The sequence below is a fragment of the Salvelinus sp. IW2-2015 genome, linkage group LG4q.2 (assembly GCF_002910315.2).
Source record: "Salvelinus sp. IW2-2015 linkage group LG4q.2, ASM291031v2, whole genome shotgun sequence".
Taxonomy (NCBI): domain Eukaryota; kingdom Metazoa; phylum Chordata; class Actinopteri; order Salmoniformes; family Salmonidae; genus Salvelinus; species Salvelinus sp. IW2-2015.
In genome coordinates, this window is record NC_036843.1 from 10,869,868 (window position 1) to 10,892,627 (window position 22,760).

Sequence of the window (22,760 nt, forward strand, 5' to 3'; positions counted from 1 at the left end):
ACTCTGAAAAAGGTAAATCTGTAACACTAAACCTGCAATGTAAACAGTTCAATGGATCTGCCTTGGCCCATTACTTACAAACAATTCAGTTCAGTAGAATAGTTATTTGAAATTACATTTCTGGCTAAGGTGGTTACTACACAATCCATTATCTGCATCTCTGACCAACAGCCGTGCCATCCCAGTTAGAGTACCCCTTCAATTAGAGGGTCAAATGTAGGTCATTGTGAAACACAATCAAGCCAGCATAGGCCAAATGAGGAAGGCCTAGTCCATGTTATTACTAGACTTGGGCGATATACCATTTACCCAGGTAATTATTATTTTTGGGATAAACACACACAAACCAAAACCACAACAACAAAAAAACACAACAGTCCATGAACACACAACACACAGTAGCCTCCCCTTTCAATACACAGTGTACATATCAAATTCAAAACATGATTATGTCTGTTGGCAAATGTCACACTCCTCAAGATGATCAATGTGAGGTTTCCAGAGTTGATATAAAAACAGAATCTAAATGTAACTACATAGTTCAGCCCTCCAGTTTGTTATTTATGGTGAGTATGATGCTTTACAATTGATATCTATAAAAACTATTTGGAGTAATTAGACCCAAGTTACAAATGTATTTGATATTAGTCACCAATATTTACATATTTCCAAACATACATAATTGTGGAGATAGATGGATGTAAATTCCTAGACACAATATGATAGCACAGACATTATCCCAAAATGTCAGTTTGTCACAAGACCAATATAACAATTTCAAAGATTGAACTGAGTTACAGTTCATAGAAGGAACAGTCAATTAAAATAAATTAGGCCATAATTTATGGGTTTCACATGACTGGGAATACAGATATGCATCTGTTTTTCACAGATACCTTAAAAGAAAGGTAGGGGTGTCACGTTCCTGACCTATTTCTGTTAGTTTGTTGTATGTGTTAGTTGGTCAGGACGTGAGTTTGGGTGGGCATTCTATGTTTTCTGTTTCTATGTTGGTTTAGGGTTGCCTGGTATGGCTCTCAATTAGAGGCAGGTGTTTGGCGTTTCCTCTAATTAAGAGTCATATTTAGGTAGGTTGTTTCACAGTGTTCGTTGTGGGTGGTTGTCTCCTGTGTCTGTGTTATGTTTGCACCATACGGGACTGTTTGCGGTTTGTTCGTTTCATGTAGTCTGTTCCTGTTCATTGCGTTCTTCACGTTATATGTAAGTTCGTCGTTCAGGTCTGTCTGCATCGTTTATTTGTTTTGTTAGGTTAATCAAGTATAGTTCGTTTTCGTCTTTGTCTCTTTTGTTTATTCAATAAATTCATCATGTCATTTCACTACGCTGCGCCTTGGTTCAATCACTACTCCTCCTCTTCGGATGAAGAGGAGGAGGAAAACCGTTACAGGGGTGTGGATCAGAAAACCAGTCAGTATCTGGTGTTACCACCATTTACCTCATGCAGCGCGACACATCTCCTTTGCATAGGGTTGATCAGGCAGTTAATTGTGGCATGTGGAATGTTGTCACACTCCTCTTCAATTTCTGTGGATATTGGCGGGAACTGGAACACACGGTTATACACATTGATCCAGAGCATCCCAAACATGTTCAATGGGTCACATGTCTGGTGAGTATGCAGGCCATGGAAGAACTGGGACTTTTTCAGCTTCCAGGAATTGTGTACAGATCCTTGTGACACGGGGCCGTGCATTATCGTGCTGAAACATGAGGTGATGGCAGTGAATGAATGGCACGACAATGGGCCTCAGGATTTCTTCATGGTATCTGTGCGCATTCAAATTGCCATTGATAAAATGCAATTGTGTTAGTATGGGCTCCGGACAACGATAACCCCACCGCCATGGGGCACTTTGTTCACACGTTGACATCAGCAAATTGCACGCCCACACAACGCCATACACGCAGTCTGGTACAATTGAAACCAGGATTAAAGAGCACACTTGTCCAGCATGCCAGTGGCCATCAAAGTTGAGCATTTGCCCACTGAAGCCAGTTACGACGCCAAACTGCAGTCAGGTCAAGACCCTGGTGAGGACGATCAGCACACAAATGAGTTTCCCTGAGATAGTGACAGTTTGTGCAAAAATTCTTTGGTTGTGCAAACCCACAGTTTATTCAGCTGTCCAGGTACTGGTCTCAGACGATGCCGCCGGTGAAGAAGCCGGATGTGGAGTTCCTGGGCTAGCGTGGCTACACGTGGTCTGCGTTTGTGAGGCCGGTTGGACGTTCTGTCAAATTCTCAAAAACGACGTTGAATACGGCTTATGGTAATTAACATTCAATTATCTGGCAACAGCGCTGAGACATCGGTGGCATTGTCTATTGTGACAACGCTGCACATTTTAGAGTGGTATTTTATTGTCCCCCAGCACAAGGTGCACCTGTGTAATGATCATGTTTAAACAGCTTCTTGATATGCCACACCTGTCAGGTGGATGGATTATCTTGGGAAAGGATACATTCTCTCTAGCAGGGATGTACAGTAAACAAATTTGTGCACAAAATGAAAAACACGCTTTTGAGCATACGGAACATTTCTGGGACCTTTTCGGCTCATGAAACCAAGACTTTACATGTTGTGCTTATATTTTGTTAAGTATAATAGGGTTCCCTTTTGTTTTTTGCATCTCCATCAGAGATATTACATGTATGGGTGCATTACATGCATTCTAGCAGGAGTGTAGTAATTTAATTTATAGGTTGGAATCATTTATATGTTTAAGGTTGTAGTAGCAAACATTTTTCACATATCAGTGACCAATAGTTCTCATCAATTTCTTGAGATTTGTTTCCCCATTTTTTGCTTTGTGTCGGACCCCAGTAAAACTAGCTGTCGCCATTGGCGTCGGTTAATGAGGATCCTAATCAATCAAATTTCCACTGAAATCTATTTTTCATGCTTGAATATTTTGTTGTTGAAATTAGCATTATTTCAGTATTTTTTCCCCACTTCACTTTGAATCCTGATATAGCACCATAACAGTGCATTTGGAAAGTATTCAGACCCCTTGACCTTTTCCACATTTTGTTACGTTACAGCCTTATTCTAAAATTGAGTCAATTGTTTTTCCCCCCATCAACACACACACCATAATGACAAAGCAAAAACAAGTTTAGACATTATTGCAAACGTATTAAAAATAAACTGAAATATTCCAGTTACATAAGTATTCAGACCCTTCACTCAGTACTTTGTTGAAGCACCTTTGGCAGCGATTACAGCATCAACTCTTCTTGGCTATGACGCTACAAGCTTGGCACACCTGTACTCAGTGGTGGAAAAAGTATACAATTGTCATACTTGAGTAAAAGTAAAGATACCTTAATAGAAAATGACAAGTAAAAATGAAAGTCACCCAGTAAAATACTACTTGAGCAGAAGTCTAAGTATTTGGTTTTAAATATTCTTAAGTATCAAAAGTAAAAGAGTAAATCATTTCAAATTCCTTACATAAATTAAACCAGACGGCACCATTTCTTGTTTTTTAGCCAGGGGAACACTCCAACACTCAGATATAATTTACCAACGTAGCATGTGTGTTTAGTGAGTCTGCCAGATCAGAGGCAGTGGGGATGGTCTCTTGATAAGTGCATGAATTGGGCCAATTTCCTGTCCTGCTAATAATTCAAAATGTAACGAGTACTTTGGGTGTCAGGGAAAATGTATGGAGTAAAAATAACATTATTTTCTTTAGGAATGTAGTTAAATAAAAGTTGTCAAAAATATAAAAGTACAGATAAATACAAATACTTAAAAATATTAAAGTAGTTTAATTACTTTACACCACTGCCTGTATTTGGAGAGTTTCTCCCATTCTTTTCTGCAGACCCACTCAAGTTCTGTCAGGTTGGATGGGTAGCGTCGCTGCACAGCTATTTTCAGGTCTCTCCAGAGATGTTCGATTGGGTTCAAGTCCAGGCTCTGGCTGGGCCACTCAAAGACATTCTGAGACTTGTCCCAAAGCCACTCCTGCGTTGTCCTGGCTGTGTGCGTAGAGTCATTGTCCTGTTGGAAGGTGAACCTTCGCCCCGGTCGGAGGTCCTGAGTGCTCTGGAGCAGGTTTTCATCAAGGATCTCTCTGTACTTTGCCCCGTTCATCTTTTCCTCGAACCTGACTAGTCTCAGTCCCTGCCGCTGAAAAACATCCCCACAGCACGATGCTGCCACCACCATGCTTCATCGTAGGGATGGTGCCAGGTTTCCTTCAGACATGACGCTTGGCATTCAGACCAAAGAGTTCAATCTTGGTTTCATCAGACCAGAGAATTTTGTTTCTCATGGTCTGAGTCCTTTAGGTGCCTTTTGGCAAACTCCAAGCGGGCTGTCATGTGCCTTTTACTGAGGGGTGGCTTCCGTCTGGCCACTACCACAAAGGCCTGATTGGTGGAGTGCTGCAGAGATGGTTGTCCTGCCAGAAGGACAACCATCTCCACAGAGGAACTCTGGAGCTCTGTCAGAGTGACCATCGGATTCTTGGTCACTTCACTCACCAAGGCCCTTCTCCCCCAATTACTCAGTTAGGCCCGGGGCCAGCTCTATGAAGAGTATTGGTGGTTTCAAACTTCTTCCATTTAAGAATGATGGAGACCACTGTTCTTGGGGACATTCAATAATGCAGAAAGGGTCTGAATACTTGTGTAAATAAAGGGCCCGTTTTTGATTTTTATAAAATGTGTATTTTTATAAAAGTTTGTATCAATCTATATCAAGACTAGCTCCAACGTTTATGCTTCCTTTATTTAGCGTATACTCCCTTTAGTCACAGCGACATTTATCTCGCCACCGAGTATACCATAACCACCGCACTACAACATTTAAAAAAAAAGGTAATTTTAGGTTTGGTAAACCCAACTAATTTATTGTGACCCCTCATGCCTTTCGTCCATTCTATAAATCTATTTTAGAATAAGACTAAATAAAATGTCCCACGAGATTAACCCCCCCAAAGATTTGAGTTTGGCCTGATTTTTAATTTGTTAACTTTTAGACTCCATTGTATTTAATTCTCGCAAGGATTATCCAACCCCAAAAATCGGCTCCACTTCCTCCGGTGTAAAATTATCCGGGTATTGTTACTGGTCTTATGTTTAAAGACAAATAGTAATCGTACCGCTTTCGATGCTGCCCGTTACCTTGCTAATTGCAACACGTTTCCCGGGCGTAGCCTATTTCTCATCATAAGGAATCAGGGATATTTGATCCCAGGCATCTATTAGAAAGTTGTGAGATGTGGCCTCCTCCTACGTCTCCCTTCACATAGAAACTCATCTCTATGAACCACTATCGATCGAACCAAGGCCATGCACCGCTATATGAGTTTTCTGCCCCGCTGTTTACAAGAGTGTTCGCTGCTGGTTCTTTTGTCAAAAATGCATGGCAGCATTCCCTCCGAAAGCAGTAGTCTTCATTACCATTCTACACTCATCCTTCCAATGACCAACGGCCCCACATCTAAAACAGGGATCTGTCGCCATACTCTTTGATGATTTTTCGCTACTTCCCCCCCGTTTCCCTCCCAGTCTCACTGTTAGTGACTTTCACTGTGGCTGTGTTTCCGCCTCGCACGACCGCGAATTGAGCGGCGTTAGATTCCACTCTCAAACCATCCTGCTCTATTTCACCCACAACCCCCACAATTGCCGTTTTGATAACAGGTTTAGACCTGCAGTCAAAGCAGATGTACAAATTCTATCAATGTACTCACATACCCAGTCTTCTTGCAGCGGAGTACATCTCATAATTTTGGGTTTATCGGTTTTTCTTTTTTGTTGATAGAATGCCGACATCAAAACGCTGGTGTATTGAGCGTTGATTATTATTTCATGTCATTGTTCCAAGTCACACCTGCATCTCTGTATTCTCTATTAGATTGGAATTTTCCGTCAGCAGGGAAATGCTGACCAATTTGCTAATTTTTTCCCATATTCGAGACGATTTGGTAGAATGCTTGTGCGGCCCTATAGCTTTTAGTAAACTGTTCTTCCTCTAGCCCCTCTTTACTCCGAAGCCTCTCCCGACAGTGTCCAGAGTATTTAGATATCCTCACTCCCTAATACACGCCTTCTATTAACTATTTTCTAAGGTAGCGATACCCACTTCCCCAGAGTAGTTATGGTACAGTATGTGCCTATTAAATTGGTCACGGCACTAGATACCTTGTATTAGAACCAATACTATAGCGTCTGCAAATGTATTACTGGAGAATAAGGGTGACCTAGTGTTGCGCCTCAAATATCACTGTTGTTGATAACACACATTACCAAAATTATTCACAGTTGTCTTCCTATTTCCACAATCTGTCACGGTTCCCTGCCCCAACAGGGCATGAACCAACCTCTCTCCTTATTGCTACTGCTAATATACACAAATCATGATCACACATTTGAATATCTTCTTGCTTTAAAAAAAAACATGAATGTGGCTTCCCTCCAGAACTTATAGGCAACCTTCTTATCACCATCCACATTCCCCCCGGTTGTCCTTCTCCATGGACTACTTATTTACAAACCTACCGTACTAGTACACAAGCATAACAATCCACACACACACACACAAAGGCCTTACGGCAACCGCGGCTGGGCTTTCACCGCCTCTTTACGGGTCTAGTAGGGAACCAACCCCCTAGGACGTACCATCTGCAGGTACCAGCCTGCTCGGGCTTACCTTCCGGGACTTACCATATACCATAAAACTACGATAGGTCGTAGTACAATGGGACTACAGAATAAGCTCAGGCTTTCTAGGTCCGTATCCTATAATTGGTTCAGCCTACGATGTTCATCTCCCCAAAATGTCAGAATTAGTGATAAACAAGGTAGGCACAGTTCCGACACCTGTTTGGTGCCGGCTCCTGTTTCACTGATTCGGAATCCCTAGATGGACTGTAAATTGCGGTGAACCCTGCTCGCAGCGCCAACTGTTAGGTTCTAAATAAATAGTAAAAACTCACGGACGATCAGTAAAGCTCAAACCAAGTTTATTCACCCAAATGGTCAGACAGATGAACATACCAAGACATCTTCACACAAGCACTAGTATTTAAACCTTCCTCCTCCGCGCAGTCTCCTCCTTACACATCTGAACATCCAAAACACTGTTTGTTGCTAGACAAAACTTTCGTGATATCTGTTCTTCCTCACTTCATCTGACCTGACTTCTGCCCCAAATATCTACACTTAAAGCACATCTTGATTGTCTCCTTTCAAATCCATTGTGGTGGATGGAGTACAGAGACAAAATGATGCACATTGTGTCACAGTTCAAATACTTATTAAACGTGACTATATGTATATTATTTTATACTTAAAAAAAAAATCTAATTTATTTAAAAAAAATACGTTTACTTTATTTATTAATTTGATTCAGTATGTGTAATCTCCGAAAGTAGAGAGGTCTGGGTCGGTGCATGTTCCGCTCCCATACCCAACCACTACAGAGTAAGTGACAGTACTGTGTCCATGCTATGTGCAGTCAACTAGTTCTCTAGTTATTCTTCTTATCCATATTTTTTTTAACTGCACTGTTGGTTAGGGGCTCGTAAGTAAGCATTTCACTGTAAGGTTACTGTAATACCTGTTGTATTTGGCGCATGTCACTAATATATTTTGATTTGATTAGTATTTGTGAAGTAAATATAATGACTATTATTAAGGAGGCTTGTCTAGGGCTGGTTCTACCTTCTGAGATGTAGATGAGACATTTCTAAAGTATACATTAATAACTTGTCCTGGCCAGTGTAATAGGCCTACCTAGTGTTTTTTTAAGCCAAAGGAAAGGAATAGGTTATCCCTCTCAGGGTCAATAAGAGAACAAAAAAGCACTTGCCATCACTGTGTTAACTGAGAATATAATGAATTTGATAATTTAGGCATCATTATAGTATATTAAAGAGAATGTCATTCAACTGTCCATATAATTCTCCAATGAAATGAATGCAAACCTATACAGTAGCGTGGGTAAAATCACTGGGGAAGCCCTTCCAAAAAAGCTACACTGCTCAAAAAATAAAATAACACATCCTAGATCTGAATGAATGAAAMATTCTTATTAAATACTTTTTTCTTTACATAGTTGAATGTGCTGACAACAAAATCACACAAAAATTATCAATGGAAATCAAATTTATCAACCCATGGAGGTCTGGATTTGGAGTCACACTCAAAATTAAAGTGGAAAACCACAATACAGGCTGATCCAACTGATGTAATGTCCTTAAAACAAGTCAAAATGAGGCTCAGTAGTGTGTGTGGCCTCCACGTGCCTGTATGACCTCCCTACAACTCCTGGGCATGCTCCTGATGAGGTGGCGGATGGTCTCCTGAGGGATCTCCTCCCAGACCTGAAACATCCGCAACTCCTGGACAGTCCTGTGGTGCAACGTGGCGTTGGTGGATGGAGCGAGACATGATGTCCCAGATGTGCTCAATTGGATTCAGGTCTGGGAACGGGCGGGCCAGTCCATAGCATCAATGCCTTCCTCTTGCAGGAACTGCTGACACACTCCAGCCCACATGAGGTCTAGCATTGTCTTGCATTAGGAGGAACCCAGGGCCAACCGACCAGCATATGGTCTCACAAGGGGTCTGAGGATCTCATCTCGGAACCTAATGGCAGTCAGGCTACCTCTGGCAGACATGGAGGGCTGTGCGGCCCCCAAAGAAATGCCACCCCACACCATGACTGACCCACCGCCAAACCGGTCATGCTGGAGGATGTTGCAGGCAGCAGAACGTTCTCCACGGCGTCTCCAGACTCTGTCCACTGTGCTCATGTGCTCAGTGTGAACCTGCTTTCATCTGTGAAGAGCACAGGGCTCCAGTGGCGAATTTGCCAATCTTGGTGTTCTCTGGCAAATGCCAAACGTCCTGCACGGTGTTGGGCTGTACGCACAACGCCCACCTGTGGACGTCGGGCCCTCATACCACCCTCATGGAGTCTGTTTCTGACCGTTTGAGCAGACACATGCACATTTGTGGCCTGCTGGAGGTCATTTTGCAGGGCTCTGGCAGTGCTCCTCCTTGCACAAAGGCGGAGGTAGCGGTCCTGCTGCTGGGTTGTTGCCCCCTACGGCCTCCTCCACATCTCCTGATGTACTGGCCTGTCTCCTGGTAGCGCCTCCATGCTCTGGACACTACCTGACAGACACAGCAAACCTTCTTGCCACAGCTCGCATTGATGTGCCATCCTGGATGAGCTGCACTACCTGAGCCACTTGTGTGGGTTGTAGACTCCGTCTCATGCTACCACTAGAGTGAAAGCACCACCAGCATTCAAAAGTGACCAAAACATCAGCCAGGAAGCATAGGAACTGAAAGTGGTCTGTGGTCACCACCTGCAGAACCACTCCTTTATTGGGGGTGTCTTGCTAATTGCCTCTAATTTCCACCTGTTGTCTATTCCATTTGCACAACAGCATGTGAAATTTATTGTCAATCAGTGTTGCTTCCTAAGTGACTGGACAGTTTGATTTCACAGAAGTGTGATTGACTTGGAGTTACATTGTGTTGTTTAAGTGTTCCCTTTATTTTTTTGAGCAGTGTATATTACAACGTATGTGTTGTGATAGTTGCGTTGTTTGCTCTATACCCTGTTACTTCATTATGCCTTGACAATGTGATATATAGGCCTAAGGCCGAGACAACACGAAGACAGTGGCAGAATAAATTCAACTAAACATTTATTTCATCACAAAACCGGAGAGCAACATCTGTCCGGTGAAGTCCACAAAACATATTGCATGTAACAAACAGTTACATTACCTACAGAATGGTCAAGCAAGGTAATGTTTCCAACATTTGTGGACTACTAAAAAACTTGATTTAGAACCACGGAGAGTTACCGCAAATTTCAAAGAAAACCGGAGCTGCCTCCACTATTCCAGCACCATTTTAATTTAAACATTATCTAACTCACCTATGCTTAGTCTAATAGTGACAACTAGAACATACTAAAAACAATCTGAACGGTCTACGACTGTCATACAGTACACACTTAGTTTTTGTTGTCCTAGGCTACTTGGCTAAAATGCTTGCTCGCTAGCCTAACTTCATGGGCAACGATGCACCAGGCCAGCTAGTCAACATTAGCATACTACATCAAGCTACATGTTGAACTGCCATCCTCTCGTGGTTGGATCAGAATCGCTATTATAATAATTGGTGAGTACGGAGAATTAAGTAAAACCACAAGTCCAAAACCCCATCCATGGCTAATTTAGGAAAGGTCCGATTTTAGCAAGCTGGTCACCGGAGTTGTTTCCCCGTCACAATTATATATATTTTTCCGTCAATGATGTTTGGCTTCTGATGTGATTGGTCTGAAGCCAAATCCTAACTGGCTTCCCTTGACACGTTTTCGGTGCGCCAGGACCATTTACAGCTGAGCGCACTCAGTTTAGCTCAACAGTGATTGGCTATTATACATTTTCCAAAATGATCAAGGGAGGTCAAATGCCCCTTAACTTTTTTCCACATTGTTGAGTGGTATTAAAAAAAGATTCTGCTAATATCTAAAATGACAAAGCCTCCCGAGTGGCGCAGTGGTCTAAGGCACTAGCTAGCTGTGCCACTAGAGATTCTGGGTTCAAGTCCAGGTTCTGTTACAGCCGGCCGCAACCGGGAGACCCATGGGGCGGCGCACAATTGGCCCAGCGTCATCCGGGTTAGGGGAGGGTTTGGCCGGCAGGGATGTCCGCGCACTAGTGACTCCTGTGGCGGGCCGGGCGCAGTGCACGCTGACACGGTCGCCAGGTGTACGGTGTGTCTTCCGACACATTGGTGTGGCTGGCTTCCGGGTTAAGTGGGCATTGTGTCAAGAAGCAGTCTGGCTTTTGACCTGCGCCTCTCGAGTCCGTATGGGAGTTGCAGCGATGAGACAATTGGATACCATGAAAATGGGGTGACAAATCTATAATTTTTTTAAACAAAAGATTACGTAGAATTGCATGACATTTTCATACCTGCAAATACGATGATAAATTCATGCGATGCTTGAAACTATAAAAGGAGATCTTTTCACCCCTACTCGTCTGTAAACCCACAACCTTCTGACCCGCACTCCCGGTAATACCTATACCCCGGTATGGTACAGAAACAGTATGAACATCTGGATACTGCCAAACCCTAGTTATTACAGCAGTATCCTGATTGAGTCACCAATTTTCAGTTAGGGTGGGTGGTAATCATAGCTGGTTTTGCGATCAAAGCTGCTGCTAGCACATGAGAGGAACACGCTGTAGTTGTCCCGAATCTGATTCACCCATGAGATGAAGTAGAACAAGGAACAGACAGTGATGTTCAAGCATGTTCATACAAAGCAGCCAACGATTCTGAGGTTATGGAGATTCTCAATATATCTAATAAGTAAGGTACTGACATACAGTTGGACTTATTTTCTTCCTAGAAAGACCTTTGGGATACAGTTTGTTCTTCCTAACAATTAACATTGTTTTACATGACAGTGATACCATGGAAAAGGTTGCTAAGGGTCAGCCCATGGGTAACAACCATGCAGAAACATTTCTGGAGGGAGATATAGGGGGCAGATCAAAGACATACTGCACCCAAAGAATAAACTCTCATCACCTGACTCCATACAGTATGATGTATCTGACATTGCCTACTGTATTAAATACAAAGACAAATAAAGAGACAAGGATTCCTGCACAGTAAAACCTTCAGTTAGATCCAGATTCATTACCTGCTTCAGTGAGCAGATGACACCAGGGAAAGAGTCCTGCCATGGCACAGAAATTAACCATAAATCAAGTGTGAACTCAAATTGACTCAACCACCATCGTCACCTTGACAACTGTCTGTCAGTCACTCACTCACTCAGGGAAAAAGGACCGTCTCTAAAGGATGACTGGCAATTACCATAAATAAAACAATGAACCTGCTAGAGTTCCTGTGCTTGAATGCACCGACAGGAATCTGTGTGTTGTTTAACAAGCTGTCTCGCCCTGTCACTGTTTGTTTGTGTTGGCAGAGTTGTTTCCTTTTCCTGGAAAAGCCTACGGTTGGGAAAAGAGGGATGCATACTCCATCATCAGCTTATTCTCCTAGTACCCAGAGCTTGCGGAATACGAATGAGCTTTTACATAACTCTCATACCTCATATTCTCATGGACGAGATACGCTACAATCGCGGAGGTGAAGTCAAACAGAGGATGTCCTTGCTGCAAGAAATACATTCAACTGAATGAATAAAGGAGAAGGTTGAGGAATCTAGAAGGACGGTTCAGCATTTGGGTATATAGCAAAAATTCAGATCAAATGCTGAGGCAATTTATTATACACTGCTCAAAAAAATAAAGGGAACGCTTAAACAACACAATGTAACTCCAAGTCATTCACACTTCTGTGAAATCAAACTGTCCACTTAGGAAGCAACACTGATTGACAATAAATTTCACATGCTGTTGTGCAAATGGAATAGACAACAGATGGAAATTATAGGCAATTAGCAAGACACCCCCAATAAAGGAGTGGTTCTGCAGGTGGTGACCACAGACCACTTCTCAGTTCCTATGCTTCCTGGCTGATGTTTTGGTCACTTTTGAATGCTGGCGGTGCTTTCACTCTAGTGGTAGTATAAGACGGAGTCTACAACCCACACAAATGGCTCAGGTAGTGCAGCTCATCCAGGATGGCACATCAATGCGAGCTGTGGCAAGGCGGAGGCGCTACCAGGAGACAGGCCAGTACATCAGGAGACGTGGAGGAGGCCATAGGAGGGCAACAACCCAGCAGCAGGACCACTACCTCCGCCTTTGTGCAAGGAGGAGCACTGCCAGAGCCCTGCAAAATGACCTCCAGCAGGCCACAAATGTGCATGTGTCTGCTCAAACGGTCAGAAACAGACTCAATGAGGGTGGTACGAGGGCCCGACGTCCACAGGTGGGGGTTGTGCTTACAGCCCAACACCGTGCAGGACGTTTGGCATTTGCCAGAGAACACCAAGATTGGCAAATTCGCCACTGGCGCCCTGTGCTCTTCACAGATGAAAGCAGGTTCACACTGAGCACATGTGACAGACGTGACAGTCTGGAGACGCCGTGGAGAACGTTCTGCTGCCTGCAACATCCTCCAGCATGACCGGTTTGGCGGTGGGTCAGTCATGATGTGGGGTGGCATTTCTTTGGGGGGCCGCACAGCCCTACATGGGCTCGCCAGAGGTAGCCTGACTGCCATTAGGTACCGAGATGAGATCCTCAGACCCCTTGTGAGACCATATGCTGGTGCGGTTGGCCCTGGGTTCCTCCTAATGCAAGACAATGCTAGACCTCATGTGGCTGGAGTGTGTCAGCAGTTCCTGCAAGAGGAAGGCATTGATGCTATGGACTGGCCCGCCCGTTCCCCAGACCTGAATCCAATTGAGCACATCTGGGACATCATGTCTCGCTCCATCCACCAACGCCACGTTGCACCACAGACTGTCCAGGAGTTGGKGGATGCTTTAGTCCAGGTCTGGGAGGAGATCCCTCAGGAGACCATCCACCACCTCATCAGGAGCATCCCCAGGCGTTGTAGGGAGGTCATACAGGCACGTGGAGGCCACACACACTACTGAGCCTCATTTTGACTTGTTTTAAGGACATTACATCAAAGTTGGATCAGCCTGTATTGTGGTTTTCCACTTTAATTTTGAGTGTGACTCCAAATCCAGACCTCCATGGGTTGATACATTTGATTTCCATTGATAATTTTTGTGTGATTTTGTTGTCAGCACATTCAACTATGTAAAGAAAAAAGTATTTAATAAGAATATTTCATTCATTCAGATCCAGGATGTGTTATTTTAGTGTTCCCTTTATTTTTTTGAGCAGTGTATATTTTTTAAAAGACTTCCTTCAAATAGCCCCTCTTAAAAAGCCCCTCTCAATCCACTTTCCTAAAGCTTCTCCAGTCCATTGGACTATTAACCAGCCAGTGACATCCCGCTGACATGAAAGCAGGGCACACCATCAGACCAGGACACACCACTTTCACCCTCTCCACAGGCTACTGACGGGGTCTGTAGGCCCCCTAATTGAAATTAAAGAGATTTTGAAGCCAACACCAGAAGACCACTGGGGTGGTTTCTGGCGTCACTCACTTGTCACAGGTCAGAGGAAAGCCCTGCAATAATCCTCCGTATAAGTGAAAACTGCCGTATCAAAACAACGGAGCTCTGATAACAGAAGGCTGTGAAATATCCATGAGCAGCGTCACACAGCTAGTGATGAAGTGTGAATCTAGCCCTAATAGCTCCTATTATGTTTACAATATTTAGTCATGCAATTGGATTTAAAGCCATAAGACTGCATCTCTCTGCTAATAGGTTCTATTGCAATAGGCAAAATACTAGTTTTTGTGTGTCAGGTTTTTTCAGTACCACAGTTTGTTTAGGCCTGAGCAGTTCTGGTAGTCCACAGACCACAGGCTACTGAGGAACCTCCATCTGTCTATAGAGACAGGGGGAAGACAGGGGGTCCTTAAAAGGAAAATCCCACCCAAAATCTATTAGTCCGTTGTTGACATAGTCCCAAATTGTGTTGCTTGTCAGTAGGGTTGCACATTGTGGAGAAAATTCAGAGGTGGAAACTTTCCGTGGGAATAGATGGGGATTAACAGAAATATGCAAATTAATATTAATAACATTTACATTTTTTTTGCATTGGACATATTTACCATATATGGAGACAGAAACAAACATTTTACCTCATCATAAGTAGACATAATTGCAAATGATTAAATCCTTCCAATAGAAAAAAAATATATATATTTCGTTACGAATTGAACTTTAATTAAATGAGTTGACTCTTCACATGGGATGATTTCACTGAACAACAAAAGGGAATATTGAATGATCCCCAAAGATCCATTGCATCTCCCAAAAATGTTTTAAACATACATCTGTAAAATGATAGTCTAGAAACTTAAACTTTGATTGTCTTCCTCTCAGGCTTCCCATTTCTTCTCCCTGGACCTCCTCAATGTCCACCTCTTGAACATCAGACTCTGAGGCCTCATCTTCACTGTCACTTTCCAACCTTGTTGAGGATGGCTTCTTGTCAGGCTCAAAAAGCCTCAAATTTGCCTGGATGGCCACCAATTTTTAAACCCTTGTATTGGTCAGCCTGTTGCGTGCTTTGGTGTGTGTGTTCCCAACAAGAACCAGTTGCGCTCGGAGGTGGCTGATGTTGGTGGGATTTGGAGGATGATGGAGGAAACAGGGGAAAGAGCCTCAGATCCACAAAGTCCCTTCCATCAGGTGGCTGGAGAGATATGTTGGCACGACTGCCATATTGCATCTCCATCCCAAAGCCCTTGCTTGGAAGTGTACGTCGCCAGACTGCCAAGAACCTTGCCCTCATCCAAGCCAAGGTGGCGAGACACGGTAGTGATGACACCATAGGCCTGGTTGATCTCTGCACCAGACAGGATGCTCTTGCCAGCATACTTGGGGTACAACATGTACGCTGCGGCGTGTATGGGCTTCAGGCAGAAGTCTTCACGCTTTTTGATGTATTTCAGAACTGCAGTTTCCTCTGCTTGGAGCAACAGTGAAGTGGGCAGGGCAGTTTCGGATTTCTTCTCTTACATCTGCAAGCAGAGTCTGAACATCAGACAGGATGGCATTGTCTCTCTCAATCTGTGCAATTGCTACTGCTATAGATTTCAGGGGTTTCAGGCTGCTTACCACTCTCTCCCAAAATACATCATCCAGGAGGATCCTCTTGATGGGGCTGTCCACATTGGCAGACTGTGATATGGCCATTTCTTGGAGAGACTCCTTCCCCTCCAGGAGACTGTCAAAAATGATGACAACACCACCCCAATGGGTGTTGCTAGGCAGCGTCAATGTGGTGCTCTTATTATTCTCACTTTGCTTGGTGAGGTAGATTGCTGATATAACTTGATGACCCTTCACATACCTAACCATTTTCTTGGCTCCCTTGTAGAGCTTATCCATTGTTTTCAGTGCCATGATGTCCTTGAGGAGCAGATTCAATGCATGAGCAGCACAGCCAATGGCTTTAGACCAAGCAGCCTTCATGTCCACAGCATTGTCTGTCACCAGTGCAAATACCTTCTGTGGTCCAAGGTCAATGATGACCGCCTTCAGCTCATCTGCAATGTAGAGACCAGTGTGTCTGTTGTCCCTAGTGTCTGTGCTCTTGTAGAATACTGGTTGAGGGGTGAAGATGTAGTTAATTATTCCTTGCCCACGAACATTCGGCCACCCATTAGAGATGATTGCAATACAGTCTGCTTTCTCTATGATTTGCTTGACCTTCACTTGAACTCTGTATCCAGCAAATAAGTTGGTAAAGCATGTCTGGTTGGAGGGGTGTATGCTGGGCGAAGAACATTCAGAAATCTCTTCCAATACCCATTGCCTGTGAGCATCAGAAGTGAACCAGTTGCATACACAGCTCATGCCAGACATTCATAAGCATTTCTCTGACTACGTTCCTCCATTGAGTCAAAAAAACTTCTGATTCCAGGAGGACCATGAGCTGTTGCTATCGATTAAGGTGTCTGATTCGTAATTTTCACCCCGAATAGAAGTAGATGGACTTTTGTCAGAGGTTGCTTGTTGTGAGCGCTGAGGGAACTTTATGCACTTGGCCAGCTGATTCTGCATCTTTGTTGCATTCTTCACATGTGATTTGGTAGAGTATTCGCAAAAGTACACAGATTTTCCTTCTACATTAGTTGCAGTAAAATGTCTCCACACATCAGATAGTGCCCGTGGCATTTTCCTGTAAAGATTAGAAAATAATTTGTAAAATACAAAATACAATCCCATGTACAGATAAATAGTTAAGCAGTTAGATTAAACAACTCATTTTGTAAGATAAATGTTTTAAAATGAAATATATATGAAACGGGTGAATTAACACTCAGTTAGCAGGCTCAAGCAAGCTAAAACCCACATGGTAGCAAAAACTACCAAAACCCACATGGTAGTAAAAACTAACTAGCAGAAATTGTTAACAAGTTAGAAATGATTTAAAATACTTTGCTGCTCTACTATTTACTAGTTAACAAAAAATTATGCATGTCATATAAAATATATTCACCCCATGCAGTATCAATCAAAACTTACCAGAACGCATGTAGTCCTTTGCTCAGTGTAGTGTAATAGCATCTCATTAGTGTGCAAGATCTTGAGAATCAGCTGTACATGTGATGGAAGAGTGCACTGCACATGTGATGGAAGAATGCACTGTGCATGCAGAGGGTTGCAATTCCATTGAGTTGGGGATAGTTTAACTAAAATATGCCACAAGACCTAGAATTGCCTTATGTGTATCCCACAAAAAAAGTTCACAGTTATAAGCTAACTTTGATGAATTTAAGCAAAATTCCCAGGCTTAACTTCTCATGGAAAATTTCCAGAAATTTCCCAACCCTGTGTGTCAGTAATCAACTTAAGAGATGTAACTTTCAAAATACAGAAATCATCCCGTATGATGCATTTTGCATCATATAATGCAAAACGCAGCATCATATGATGCAAAAATGCATCATATGGGGAGGATTTCTGTATTTTGAAAGCAAAATATGTTGGGACTACGTCAACAATGGACAAATGAAACAAATACAAAAATATAGTTTTGGGGTGGAATTTTCCTTTAAGAGACCCAGGCTGGAGGAGGGGGACGGGACACAATCTGCTGCTCCCCACCTGTTCTAAAGCCGGGGTGGAGGGGGGGTCTTTCTCCTTCACACACACACAGCTGAGAGGACTGTTTTCTGGCCAAGGTAGCATCATCGCTCTCAGCCCCTTACTGAAGGCTGAGTGATCCATAACGTGCCTGGGGTGATGACTGCGCACACACTCGCCTTGTTTAACAAACTGAACACCTGCTTCCTGTCTGCACTACACATGCTCAGTAGGCCCACTGAGGAGCACTGTCACTGTGTATATGCCTTGTTTGTGGAGTAGACTATGACATTGATCATTGGGTCCAGTCTGGCAGTTTAAGTAGATCTTGTTTTGTAGCCTACAAATGAAGATCATTCATGCTACTATACAAACTAGAGGCTAATCATTTAAGCATCTAGGCAAACTGTAGAATAAGAAACAAGGGATCTACAACCACATCATAACACATTTGCCTTGAGAGATTTCTGTTCCCAGTCAGTAACTATGTTCCCATCCAGTTTATGCGAGCAAAGTCCAACCTTATAAAGAAAATATATCCCGACAGCTGTGATGGAAACTGGAAGTTTCGGTACAAATGTATAAATGCTGACAGATAATTTGTTCGTTCGACATGGTGGGATCTTTGTGTCATTAAAATTTATTATTTCAAGGAACGGTGGTGGAAACGCCTTTATGCGTAAATATTGATATAATAACCATCAAATCAAAGTAAACTTGAAGTCACGCAATGATATGGTGTATGGTCCTCCTACTACAATTTGGGAAACTACAGTTTATTAGGCTACAGATGAAATAACAGGGTGGTGAAAGACCACGGTGATCTTGATGCTCCTTTCCAATAAATACCGAGGGTCTTATTCTGGTGACATGATAATCAATGCTTGACAAATATTCAAATATCCATAATAATCTCATCATGTAGACTAGCCAACATCCACCGCATCTGCGAGCTGTTGGCTAGAGAGACCAGAGTAGCACATTTGCTATTTAACAACAGTTTGTGACAAAACTATCCGTACATCAACATGCAATGGGAACACACTGTATTTCAGATTTTTATTCAGTACATGACAATTTAAGCGAAAAAGTACATTTTGTGCGCACTACATCAGGCACAGCTTTTTATCCACAACAAGTAAATATGGAAACATCTCTGGTACTGCTTTTATGCAGATTTTAGACCATTTGCATGAAAATCTGCCATCAATTGGATGGAAACCTAGCTAGTGATGTCTAAATAAAAATCTGCCAGACATCAACAGATTGTGATCTATCAAATTAAGAAAAATATTTTTAAAAGGGCAGTGGCATACAAACACAACCCACATGGAATTACTTATGAGAATAAAAAACCCATTCATTACCCAGGCAGAAAGATGAATGACATGGATGAAGCCAATTAGAGGCACTGAGTGCAACACGGTAAAACCCACAAATCACAGGCTTCTCCACGGGCTCCTGGGCTGTCAGACTGCACCTCTGAACTGTGGGACTCTGCTCCACTCACAGTAACAGACCAGGCCCCAGTAAGAGGCTTCACCGAGTCTGAGGGGTCAGTCCGATACAAACAGCATAGCCCTGGGCAGTAGGGAGTCTTGGATGGGGAGTCTTGGATGGGGAGTCATGGCACTTATGAGAGGGTAAGGTCAGTATCATTCCTAAGGAAGATGCAAGGTAGAGACATGACACTGTGGGTACATATCTATGGGGAAAAAATGAATTGATGTGAGAGGAAGCTGAGTAAAAATAGGGCATTTAGCAGAAAAACATATTGCTGGTTTGTAGGCTTATAATATAGTGTTGTTGCTCTCCTCTGTCAGTAATCATGCCAACTCTGAGTTAGGTTGTGTGGGAAGGAGTCCCTGAGCACCCATGCCAAATGGCATGAAAATTCACAGCAGGCGTTCTACTGCAAAAAATGATCCTACAGGGCGACTAATCCAAACAAAGCAATAAGCACAGATATGGTAATAGCTATACCAAGAAGAGTACAGGAGAAAGTTTCAAAACGCAGCCATATCAGTAAGAAACCAAAACGTAGTCATATCAGTAAGAAAGCAGAACGTAGTCATATCAGTAAGAAAGCAAAACGTAGTCATATCAATAAGAAAGCAAAACGTAGTCATATCAATAAGAAAGCAAAACGCAGCCAATAAGATGTTTGCGGAAAATATTTTTGATTTCTACAGGTTAGTTTTGTGGGAGGGTTTCTGCTCACATGGATGGCTGAGTCATGCGCTTTGAAAACATGACTGGAGGAGATGAGTCACAGTAATACATATCACCATCTCACATCTGATGCAATTGACACGCACTCCCTCCCTCACGCATGCGCCTGCCTACACGCGCCTACACAAGCACCCTTTCTCTCTGTCTCTGAACAGAGGGGCTAATTATGCCTGCTTATTGCTCATCAGAACAGGTTGTTAGCCTCTTGTGAAATATTTTAATAGCTAGTTCTTCCCAATCACATTACAGTTCAAAGCCTAGGCCAGGGCTCAGGTGCAGGATGTCTACACCTCTCCCTGTCTGGCATGGCACTGATTAGCTGATCTCTAGATCATGATGTGCAGTTGTTGCCAAATTGATTGAAGCTGTCCAGTCACGTGTAGTGCTGAAAATACAGAAAGCATGTAAACCCAGAAGCATGACTGGGAACTCTCTCGTGCTTCCAATGTGCTAGCTCACTTGTCATTTCCTGCCTACACAAAATAGAGACAAACTCAGAAACATGAGGCAGGCAGACTCCCCCTTCCCTGTTGCCAACACAGACTACAGATCCCACACAACCAGGCCAGATGCAACATGCTGGGATAGGGGGAGATATCAACTTTCAATCTCAGCCAACAGTCTGATCAAATATTCATGACTGTTTGGAAATGACAATGGCAACATTCATCATCTGCTCCTTCTCCACCAGAGACCTGGTTTGTGACGTTTGAATTGGCAAAACAATGGATAAGGTACTGCAGATAACACAGTCCTTCCTTTCAACACTCTAAATGAGCTCTCAGCTCCTCTTAAGACATTCAACATTGTTTACCAATGCTACCAACAAGAACTCTGGCCATTTTGAATTACTGGGAAGGTCAATACATCCAAGACTATGCACATAGGCTACTGCCTACTGGCATCCAAAATAAATCAAACTGGTTGAAACATAAGCAGATAACCTTTCATTCAACTTAAAGTCAAAAACAATTATAGCTGGCATTTCAAAGGCCTACTGGTGTTTGCTGCAGGCTGCCCTGAGTGTAATGGACCAACTGTAAATCATGAGCTTGAAATTAGTCAAAATAATAAAATAGCTTGAGTTTAGACTAAAGTGAAGTAGTGCATATACTGCATGTGCTCAATAGCACTGACAATAGAAACAAAACAGCTTCTGAACATTGATTCAACAGGTTCAACTGCTTACATTATGCAGAATCCACATACTTTTCAACACAGCATGGGTGATCTTAGGCATCTTGACTTGGAGATATCATCTTCATTTGCTGGATTAGACATGGATACACGCCCCCATAAAAGACCAATGAGTAGGCCTATCACACGTAGTAGAAACAATGAACCATGAATGATGCCTACCATGGACAGACTACAGACAAATACCTACAGTTTATATTTCTTTCAATAAGGCAAAACACTGCACACTCCAGCTATAGTCCATTAATTATGTAAACCACTGTGCCAGGTGTGTGACTGTAAGCATCAAATACGTTAAGGCATATAGAGAGATAGAGATATCTAAACCACATTTAATCAGACATCTTAGAAGAACCAGCTGATGTAACCGATGCTGGTTTTCTTCAAAAGGCTACAGCATTCAACCTAAATGTATCCAAAGAGCGCAAAGTGGTAAACTGTGCAGGCAGCGCATGGGCACTAATCAACGACACAATGCAGCCGCCGGTGTAGTATGGTGAGGAGTGTGTTTGTCAGGGCGTAAATCTCTGCCACGTACCTTCAGTGTCGCACTCACCGACAGATCGCTGCACAATAACTAATTCTGATTAACGAACACGCAACGTAACTAAATAGATCCTTTATGCTTTGAGATAAGAGAGCAGTCTGTTGACAGGCCAAGTCACTACAAGTTATTCGAATGAACCAATAGCCTACATATTAATGTCTCCAACATCAATTCTCCAATGTTTCCCATCAAACATTTTCGGGTAACGACGGGTTTTTCGCCTTCCTGTGTGATTCCCGTTGTTTTTATAGCGGTTCCCTTAACTAACGTAGTGGCTGTCCACTGCAGTAGGGTACTATCAAAACAGTAAATCCGCCCACTTTTTAAAGATAACTTTAAAATCAGCCGCCGCTAACCTCATAATTCGCTTGCAAATTGTTCCATATTTAATCATATTAATAAACCGACATTGGATTAAATTCCTAATGTTAATGTGGCTCACCTCTTAAATGCTCCTTATCGCTGGCGTCCGGTCGGGATGATGCTGCTTATTTTTGCATCAGTCACAAGAAACAAGAGGAGGAACTCCCTGCACAGGCGCCGTCTGTAAATAAGACACCTGCCCAAGATAAGAGAACGAACGTGTTTCAGTGTAGACCAGCTTTTATTGTTTTGACTGAATTTTTACATGAAGGAATATTATTCAATATTATAGGCTATGGCGGTCCACTTCTTTCACACCTTCATGAGAATGTGGAATCATTAGCCTACACACGTTTAAATGTGTTAATATGACATAACATTGGCCTGTACTTAACGCGGCTTTAATAATAGCAATTTAGAAATATCCTATTCGTAGTATACTGTCTGTCTACTCTGTATGTTTGGAAGGTAAACGTTTTACAAGTGTAGATGCATCTAATCATGCTTAGACCACTGCCACACTCGGAAGTTGAATAGGACTACTCATTGAATAAGCATCATCGCCACCTGCTGGATAACAATGTTTGCGCCAGACCTGCGCTGGAAGTGACTTGCGCAGACAAAAGAATGTGTAGCCTAGCAGGCTAAAGACGTGCAGTAAAATTAGAAATCTATGTCAAAATATTGTCAAAGGTTACATTGATAGAAACATCATGCGATAATGACTTATATCGAGAATAG

At 42.8% G+C, this 22,760-nt stretch overlaps 1 protein-coding gene across 1 annotated transcript in view; it reads right to left on the reverse strand.

Annotated features, from left to right (window-relative positions):
- The window catches only part of tmem63c (transmembrane protein 63C), a 50,563-nt gene extending 28,060 nt beyond the window's left edge, over positions 1-22,503 (reverse strand). The window contains exon 1 of the mRNA XM_023986639.1: positions 22,099-22,503. The gene's annotated coding sequence lies outside the window, so the exon portion shown is untranslated. The remainder of the gene's footprint in view (positions 1-22,098) is intronic.
- Positions 22,504-22,760: the final 257 nt, after the last annotated feature.